The sequence below is a fragment of the Haplochromis burtoni genome, unplaced genomic scaffold, assembly GCF_018398535.1.
Source record: "Haplochromis burtoni strain Fernald_Lab_line unplaced genomic scaffold, NCSU_Asbu1 Contig_1304, whole genome shotgun sequence".
Classification (NCBI taxonomy): Eukaryota; Metazoa; Chordata; class Actinopteri; order Cichliformes; family Cichlidae; genus Haplochromis; species Haplochromis burtoni.
Window position 1 is genome coordinate 41,222 of NW_024583665.1, and position 9,022 is coordinate 50,243.

Here is a 9,022-nt window from a genome sequence, read left to right on the forward strand (position 1 = left end):
ATACATAGAATCGAATTCCACGGTTTATTTGTGTATTTATTTATTTATTTAACTGGGGGTGATTTGTTAATTTAATTAAATAATGTTTAGAAGGACTGTTACCACACACACACACACACACACACACACAGTCTTATATACTGTTTATACGGTTTTGTTTCTGTACTACAGGCAGCAAGAACATTTGACACTCGTGATGAATGAAGCTGGCAGAGGAGAAGAGAAAACTCTTTGAAGCAATTAACCACTACAATGATCAGGTGCCAGGAGAAGAGAAGGTGGAAAACAGACTTGGTGCAGTGGGAGGGACGTGTGGCACAGACAGTCTGATATGGCCATTGGAGGCAGCAGTATGTAGCAGTTTCTCTCCAAAGTTACTGTAAGTCTGCATTATTGAAGCAAACTTATAATATGCTAACAATGCTAATGTTTACAAATGCTACAAAGATCATTTTTTAAAATAATAAAAAAAAACAGCCTGATGATTTTCAATAACAATCCAGCTTTTTTTCATGTGAAGTTTTCACTCATGTAGCTTCAGCTTTAAAAAAAAAAATGTGATCTTCATCCAGGTCATTGGAGTTGAACTACTTTTGTGTTGCACCTCAAAGAATAGAGCAAACTTTTTGAAGATTTTACTTTTTTAATACGTTTTTAATTAAATGGCAAAAATGTTAAACTGATTTCAAATTATGTGAAAAATATAAAATATAACAACATTATGATCTTTTCTTCAACAAAAACAAAAATCATTCTAGTGAATTTGCATGACGTAATCTTGTTTGTAAAAAGCATCACATTAGTTGCTGCTCTTCTTTAGTGTTGCTGATGAGGATGATCTTCATCTTGTCTCCACTATTCCAGCTGGGTATGTCCTTCCACATCAAGTGAGTGTTGTCAGGATACAGGCTTCTGCCTTTAGTGAATCGCTTTAACTGTAAATGTAACCAATAAAAATGTCACAGATGTCCAAGTGAAAAGTAATAATAAGAGAGACTGAAAGAAAAATCTAGTAACACAGACTCACAGTGAGTCCTTTTCCAGCTTTCAGAGTAATGTTTTCTTGAAATTTGTATGTGAAGAGTTCTCTGTCTTTGATCAGTTTTAGCTCCCAACCTGTCATCAATTTATCCTGTAAAAGGGAATCAAGAGAATGGAAAAAAGGAAAAAGAATGAGACAATAATAAAGTTCAGTCTGTGTGAAATCCAAAGTGTTTATAAATGAATGTTGCAGTTACGTCTTTCTTGTATCTGCAAGTGAAAAGGACCTTGTTTCAGAAATATTTCTGAATACACAAAACATGTTGTTTGTGTTTAGGTAGTACTTATTGTTCATCAGCATGCAAGCAGCAGTACCTCACTGGAAGTGTTTCTCAGGCAGATATAGTTGTAATTTCCGTTGACCTCTTCCAAAATGATGCCACCTTTCTGTGGTTTGTTCATCTGTTGCTGAGAGTAACACAACAAATACAGATTAATGTGTGTGACAAGATTTAACACACATTGAAAAAATAGATTAAAAAAACCTATGTGTGTAACAAATTAATACAGTGACATGACGTAATGCTGAGAAACACAATGTCTTAGCACTGAAGAACCTTCTCGGATGAGAGGTGAGACGTGTTCAAGAAACTTAAAGAAGTCCAGGTGTTTTTCTTTCCAAGCTCCTTAGACTTTATTCTGTGTTGTTTGTCTTAATATGAATCAAAGAATTAGTTAAATATTTCTCCTCCTGCTGGTAATATTTTTTTTATCTTCCTCTTTCAACTTCTCGTCATCTTCCTGTGTTTTAATCAAACTAACAGACAAACAGATCAACATGAAGGTTCAGCCTAAACAAAATAATCTGGACTGTTAAACATAACAGTCTGAACATGTTTTCAAAACTGTTCACACATTTTCTACATCTTTCACATCTCTCTTCCTTAAAGAGTTCAAACAGGGAATCTGATTTTTAACTGTGTCACAGTGTGACACACAGTGTGGATCTGAAACCCAGTGTTTTAGTTTCATTCTTTCATCATTGCGTCTCTGTCATGGTGTTTAGTTTTCACTTCCAACGTGGCATTATGTTCATTCTAGTCAGTTGTTTCCACTTTCCCTGATCACCTCCTGTATGTATTTAAGTCCTCTGTCTTCCTGTTGAAGATATTTTAGCTTACTTTAGGATTTAGAAATGTTTTAGATAAAATGTATTGTAGAGACACTGACATTGCTCTGAATGTAATAAAGGCCTAAACGTGTCATAAAGTTAGGAGTAGACTTTTAGAAGACCCTCCCCCACATTGGGCTGTGAAAGTAAAACGAAGATAAGCTATAGCTTAATGGAAATTCTGCAAGGGATACCTGGGTGGAGGTCTCAGTGTTTGTAATCTGTTAGCTATGCTTTGTCGAGGAGTCTGGTGTAGCTTGGGTGAGGGGAGATGGACTTTTATGACTGGCAGGAAGTCACATACGCAGAGACACATATACACATGCACACACACACACACACAGGGACACGCACACGCACTTACATGCTCGCACATATATACACAAACACAGAGTTTCAGTTTTATGGCACATGATATAGGGTTTACAATTGGGGGTCGATTCTATCAAACTGTGTGAAAAAGACAAATGGTTGAGATTTGCAGAGGGACTGCCGGGCCATGTACATCTCCCATCCAGAAGATGCATAAGTAATTGTGGATGAATAAAAGTTTGTGAAATAACAACTGAGTTCTGGTGTCGTCTCTGGAGGCCTGAGGAATCCAAGAACTGGGGTGAAACTGTTTTAAGGTGACACTTTGTTCAGTGTTAGGTTGACTGTTGTCCCTCCACATCTCGCAATAGTTATCAGAGTTTAGTCTCACTTACCTTAGTTTTTCCTAGTTTAGGTGTATTTTTGTGAATATGTGTAAATATGACTGTGGATTTATTTATTATTACAGTATGCTAGTTGGACAGACTTTGGGGGCAAAAGCTTCTTATTTACATGAGACCTCTCGAGTCTCCTTCATGAGAAACAGCAGAGATGTAACAACATGCTTTACTAACAACAGACATCATCATTTTCATCATGGATTCAGCTTCATACTCAGCTTTCTTCTTCCAACTTGTGTGTGTAAACATGTTTTGAAATTTGACTTAAGTTACGTATGAAAATTGCTGTTCAGTTTCCTACAGTGTGAGTGTTTGAGGTTAGGAACGGTCACACTGTGATATTTTTAATCCCTGCAACAACAAACATTAATACAGATGTATACATTTAACAAAGCACGCAACTGATTACTAAACACAGTGATACATTTTTTTGATCATAATAATAATAATAATAATAGCAGAGCATTTTGTTCCATGAAGAGTAATCAGTTGCTGAGTCTCTTATGGACTGGCCTCTGCCTCCTCAGCTTTTCAGAAAATGATGGCTGAAATCCTTAAAGACCTCCCAGGTATCCAGAACTAAATGGGTGACCTTATTGTCTACGGTGCTGCTGAACATGAACATAAACTTAGTGCTGTTCTGCAGAAGCTCAGGGATGCTGGACTTGTGCTTAAAGAAAAAAAATGTCATTTTATAAAAACATCCTTATGCTTCTTAGATCATGTTGTCACTGCTGAAGGCATTCTTCCTGATGATCTTCCTATGTTGATGCTACTTTGAGATCTGGTACTTCACGTTTTTGCCAAACTTTGTGACTGTTGTGACCTGTGTGTGGCTGTGCCAGTGACAAGAACACTTTCACATGGACTTCAGATGCACAAGTGAGCTTTGAAGAGTTAAAAAAGTGGTTTCCACTCTCTCTAATTGCCTCCTGTGTGTATTTAGTCTGCGTGTTGTCATTCAGTCTTTTTCAGGATGTCTGTTCTTCTCGCCCAGTCATGTACCTCTTGTCATATTTTCATAGTTTCACAGTCTCGTCACAGCTTGTCAGTTTTTCCCAGTATATTTTTATTTTAGTTCCGACTGACGTTGATCTTGCCTTGTATTTATGTTTCTTTTGTATCTGCCCAATAAAGGCTCGCCTTTTGTTCAAGCTCAAATTCTGTTCTCCCGTGTCTGCATTTGGGTCCTCCATTCACGCTCCATATTGTCTGCCGTGACTAGGGATGGGTATCGAAAACCGGTTCTTGTTGAGAACCGGTTCCCACTGTTGGAATTGTTTGCCATTTTTGCAAACGATTCCCTTATCGATTCCAGTCACCCCGAATGACGTCACCACGTTGCGGAGCGTCATTTACCTGGCAGGGCGCCTAAGCGGCTCAAACGCTCGACAACAGGGCAACTTGCAATACTTGAAAAGTAGATATTTCATTTAAGGGAGGAAACACTACGAATATGCAAAAGCATTTGCTCACAAAACACGTGATAACCTTAAATGAATGAATTCCGCTCCGGACTCGTGAATCTCAACCCAGCAGCAGCGGTAACGTTTGCACGTCCTCTCCCGCTAATGCGGCAGGTAAATAATCAACTAACAGTGCATATTATGTTAGCGCGATCTGCCTTATTACAAACCCTGCCATTACTGTGCATTTAGGTGACCATGATGAGAGAGACAGACAGAGTCTGGCTGGTGCTCGCTGGCAGTTCTCGCTGCAGTCTACCGGTAGCGTCTCCTTTCAGGCCAGGATAGACGAATGTCACCGAGCAGTGACTAAGTTTGTGGTAAAAGGCTTGAACCTATTTGCCACAGCAGATGTCCCCGATTTTTGGTAAGTGAATGTGTTTAATTGTAGGCAGGGACATTACTGGATATTCTTGTGTAATTGCTACAGAATAATTTATGTTATACTTTGTTATTGCTACAGAAGAATATTTATTTTATTATTTTACATTAACAATTTTTAGGCTGTGGATCTCTTAAGATCTCACTGTTGGGTTTGTAAGGCCATGTTACTCCTAAATTTCTATCTTGTTCAAAGAGAAGATATAAAACAAAGTTCTAAGCTAATCGACCTTAGTGTTCTCCTTTTTTAAAAAGAAAAAAAAAAAGAATCGATAAGAGAATTGATAAAGAATCAAATCGTTAAACAGAATCGAAAATGGAATCGGAAAATCTTATCAATACCCATCCCTAGCCGTGACAGTGACATTCCTACCACTAATGACTTTGCAAAAAGCGCATAAAAGCACACTCCAAAACGAAAACATTATACTCCAGAAACACTTTTGCAAATCTCATCAGCTGTTCATCACATTGGAATAAACTTCATAACACTGACAAAACAAACCATCACAGGTGGGTCATTAACTGCAGAAACCGGACGTGACGTCATTTTAAAGCTAGCAGTTTTTCATCCCCGGTGGGGCCTTTGAAAATCTAGTGGTGCAATTGAAAGTTGTGGAGAGTGTGCGGAGGACTCAGGTGCAGACACAAGTGAGGATACAGAAGTGAACTTAAACAAAAGCGAGCCTTTTATTGTGGCTGATGAACACAAAAAGAAACAAACAAGAATGAGGGCAGCACAAGAGCAGTAACTAAACAGAAACCTAAACTGGGAACAAACTATGGTAAGGCTATGGCTTGGAATACAAAAGACTGGGCATGGAAACACGGTGGGTGGGAACACAGACGACGCGACACAGACTACATGAAACACCGAGACTAAATACACATGAGGGATGATCAGGGGAAGTGGCCACACATGGGAGCACAGCTGACACACATGAACCTAACGACAGGACAGGAGAGGTGAACCTAAATACACTGACATTGAATACAGACTTTCAAAGTAAAACAGGAAACATGGAGATTAGACATGACATGAATTAAACATAACCACGCAGACATGACGCATGAACCAGGGAGACGGAGTACAGGGGAAGATGACAGAAGCGACAGCATGAACTTGACAACACAAGACACACAGACATAAACACATGAAGGGCAAGGGAGGCTTAATACAAGGGTAATATAATTACCCTTGTAATTATATTGAGCTGGAATAACTTAATGAACCTAAACAAACAATAAACATCAAAATAGACTAAATACAAAACACTGGGTCGCACGACCCAGGACCATGACAGAAAGTCATGTTTGACTTTGTGCCTTTGTGTATAAACTTTTCTTTTTTCCTGGAACAGTTTATAAAAATTACTCTAAAAAATGAGATAATGGCGGCACTCAAAATAGCCTCTCCTCCACATTCTCCTCATGTCCTCAAGCGTTTTACAAACCCTAAAATTATGACTAACAAGTTAACTTTCCCATTTTAGTGACACCAACAACAAAGAACCCCTTACTGCTCAAGAGACAGAGAGTGAAAGTACAGTATAGATAAGTTTTTTTGTTTTGTATTGTTTTTTAAAACATAAAACTCATTCTTTGAGCCAGGGGCAGCACAACAGTGACTCTCTTAGACTGCTTTTAAGTGTTAATATTTTTGTTTTCCTCTGAGATATCTGTTCTGTCACTAGTTAGCTAACAAAAACTAATGCAAGTTTATTAGCAGCAATCAACCACCTAACCAACCCAGCGATGTCACATTTTGTACTTGCAAAAGATATAAACATGCTCTAAAAACGTTAAACTCTTATTTTTTTTTTTATCCAGCATTAAATTTATGTAAAATACAGTTGTTAGAGTTGGGCTCCATGGTGTAAATTTGCCTTAATACATAATTGAGTTAGATTTCATTTATAGTCCACCAAATCACAACAAAAATCCCCTTGTGGTATTTTATAATTAAGGTAAAGACCCTACAATAACAGAGATAAAACAAGCAACAACAACGTTTGTTTAGAGAGTTTTTGATATTCATCGGTTCTCAAATGTATTTTTATATCCGAGTTATTTTTGTTTTGTGTTTTATTTGTTTTAGGCTAGACTAATGCAGTGTCAGGGTTTTGTATGTGAGAAAAATGGCTCTGTTTTAGCCTGGCTAAATTATGCTGAACGCAAAATCTGAGCAGGAGCAGGTTATTCCCTGACGTTTGGTTTAAAATCAGTTTGGAGCATCTTATTTTCACTGATTTGCATTTACAGCATGTTTACAGCTGCATAAAACTGCAGTTATTTGAACACAGGACACACATTAAGCATACATGTTCAATCAAATTAATTTCACTAAGAAATCAATACGAGGTAAAAAGAGTCATACTTGTTCAAACTTGTCTAATCTCACCCCCAACGGGTCACAGCACAGGCCTGCCCCTCCCTTTGTGATTTGGCGCTAATAAAATATAATTCAGCCTGTAAGACAATAAGCTTTAATATTTAATAGTTTAAATGACAAGTGCCAAAATAATGTTACCAGCGGCCAGGTCTCTCTTGGAAATGAGATTGAAATCTCAATGAGACTTTTCACTTGGATAAATAAAGGATAATAATAATAAAAATTTTAGGCAAAATTTGTAACTTTCTTACTATACCTGATTGGGGAGGAGGGCTCCGACTTGCCCATCGTTACTTGCTCTTCCCTTTGTTTTGTCAGTGGTGTGCAGATGTTGAGAGGGGAAACCTAAGAGAAAACACACCTGTTGGCAATTGGTTTTTAACAGTTTGTTTGTTTTTGTTTTTTGTGGTTAACTTTCTTTCTTTAAGATGCCTTCACTGCACACCTGGAGTCACATAGGACTGATCTAGCCATTTGATTTAATTAAATAACATTTGGTCATTTCAAACTCCATTTTCTCTTTAGTCTCCCATCTTTGTCTGAGCTTTGGCCATATAATTATAACATAGACTAAATTATTTCCATTATTTTAATAATAGGCTCCTTAATATAAATATCAATTGGTGTACTGTACAATACATTATATTATAATTGCATCACTGAGATGAAGTATAGGTACATGTTAATTATGGATTTGACATCAACTATAAAAATATTACCATAATATTATTATGTTATAGTATATAACGTGTTAAAAAGTATAATTTGCACCTTCTCTTTCAGTGTATAGAATAGTTTGATTTACTTTACATTAAACTCAAAAAGCTTTTTAGAGAGGCTGCTTTAGCTCACTTGCATGAGCAAGCAACCACTTGCACTATGGCTAAAAGCTTGCTGCGTGTCTTCCCCTTTTCCTCTTCCTCCACTTTCCTGTCACTCTTCACTGTACCTATCCAATAAAAGCCAGAAAAAGGACAAAAAAAGGAATTCAGAGGGTTTATAATAGTGAAATGAACCTCCTGATCCCTGCGCTGTTATTTCTTCATCGTCTCCCGTCTGTTGGCTTCTTCTCTGGTCTTTATATCCTACTGGAGCATTTTCCATATCCTCCACCTTGCTGGTCTTTTCCAACTACAAGACAGAAGTAAGATGAAGATTAAGATCATAAAAATATAAAAGGGAACTGAATGACTGGTTGGGGGTGAGGCTACAAATTAATAATAACTAATAAATAAATACAGATTGTTTTATGAACATAGAATGTGAAAAAAGGGGTGAGTGAAGAAGAAAGAATTGATTTGGGTGACATAGATTAGTCTCTTTTAGCTTTTCCTCAGTTTTCTTCATCTCCTCGAGCTGCGTTAACAAGTAGAAGACAGAAGAGAGAGAAAAAGAAAGATTTTACATTTTCATTAATGATTCAATTCTAAAAGCCCCATGGTTGAATATTTAGTGAGTGGTTTATGCCATTTTTCAGGTCAGCTTATAGAAGGAAAATGATTAAATCACCCCAGACCAATCATATCAGCTGCTGTGCTACCAGCCAATTCACATTAAACAAAGTCACAGAGAGGTAAACACTGAGTGTGTGTAGGTGTAGCAAATGTGTTAAATGCTTATGAATCACACCAAAACACCCTTTTTAAAAATTAAATATTTTATCTTGTGTTTTAATCTCCTGCCTGTGTTTTGAGTCTGTGTGTGTTCGTGCGGTTGTGTACTAGGTGATCACGTAGGCACTACATGTGTGCCCGGTCACAGCTCCTTCCAGCATGGCCGGAGGAGAGCCAGCCTAGCAGACGCACAACACAGTGGTTGACAGTAAAGAGCAAGAGATCCAGTGCTGGTTTCTGGCTTTTACTTAAACACCAGAACACAACACATCGACAGGCGTAACACACACAAACTGGTTACACAG

At 37.6% G+C, this 9,022-nt stretch overlaps 1 long non-coding RNA gene across 1 annotated transcript; it reads right to left on the reverse strand.

The window, feature by feature from the left end:
- Positions 1-527: 527 nt before the first annotated feature.
- Positions 528-8,268, reverse strand: LOC106632674. The gene is made up of 5 exons (XR_001335969.2): positions 8,121-8,268; positions 7,361-7,449; positions 1,357-1,449; positions 1,028-1,132; positions 528-935 (listed from the first exon to the last, which is right to left on the reverse strand). It is a non-coding gene; the product is annotated as a prelamin-A/C (long non-coding RNA).
- Positions 8,269-9,022: the final 754 nt, after the last annotated feature.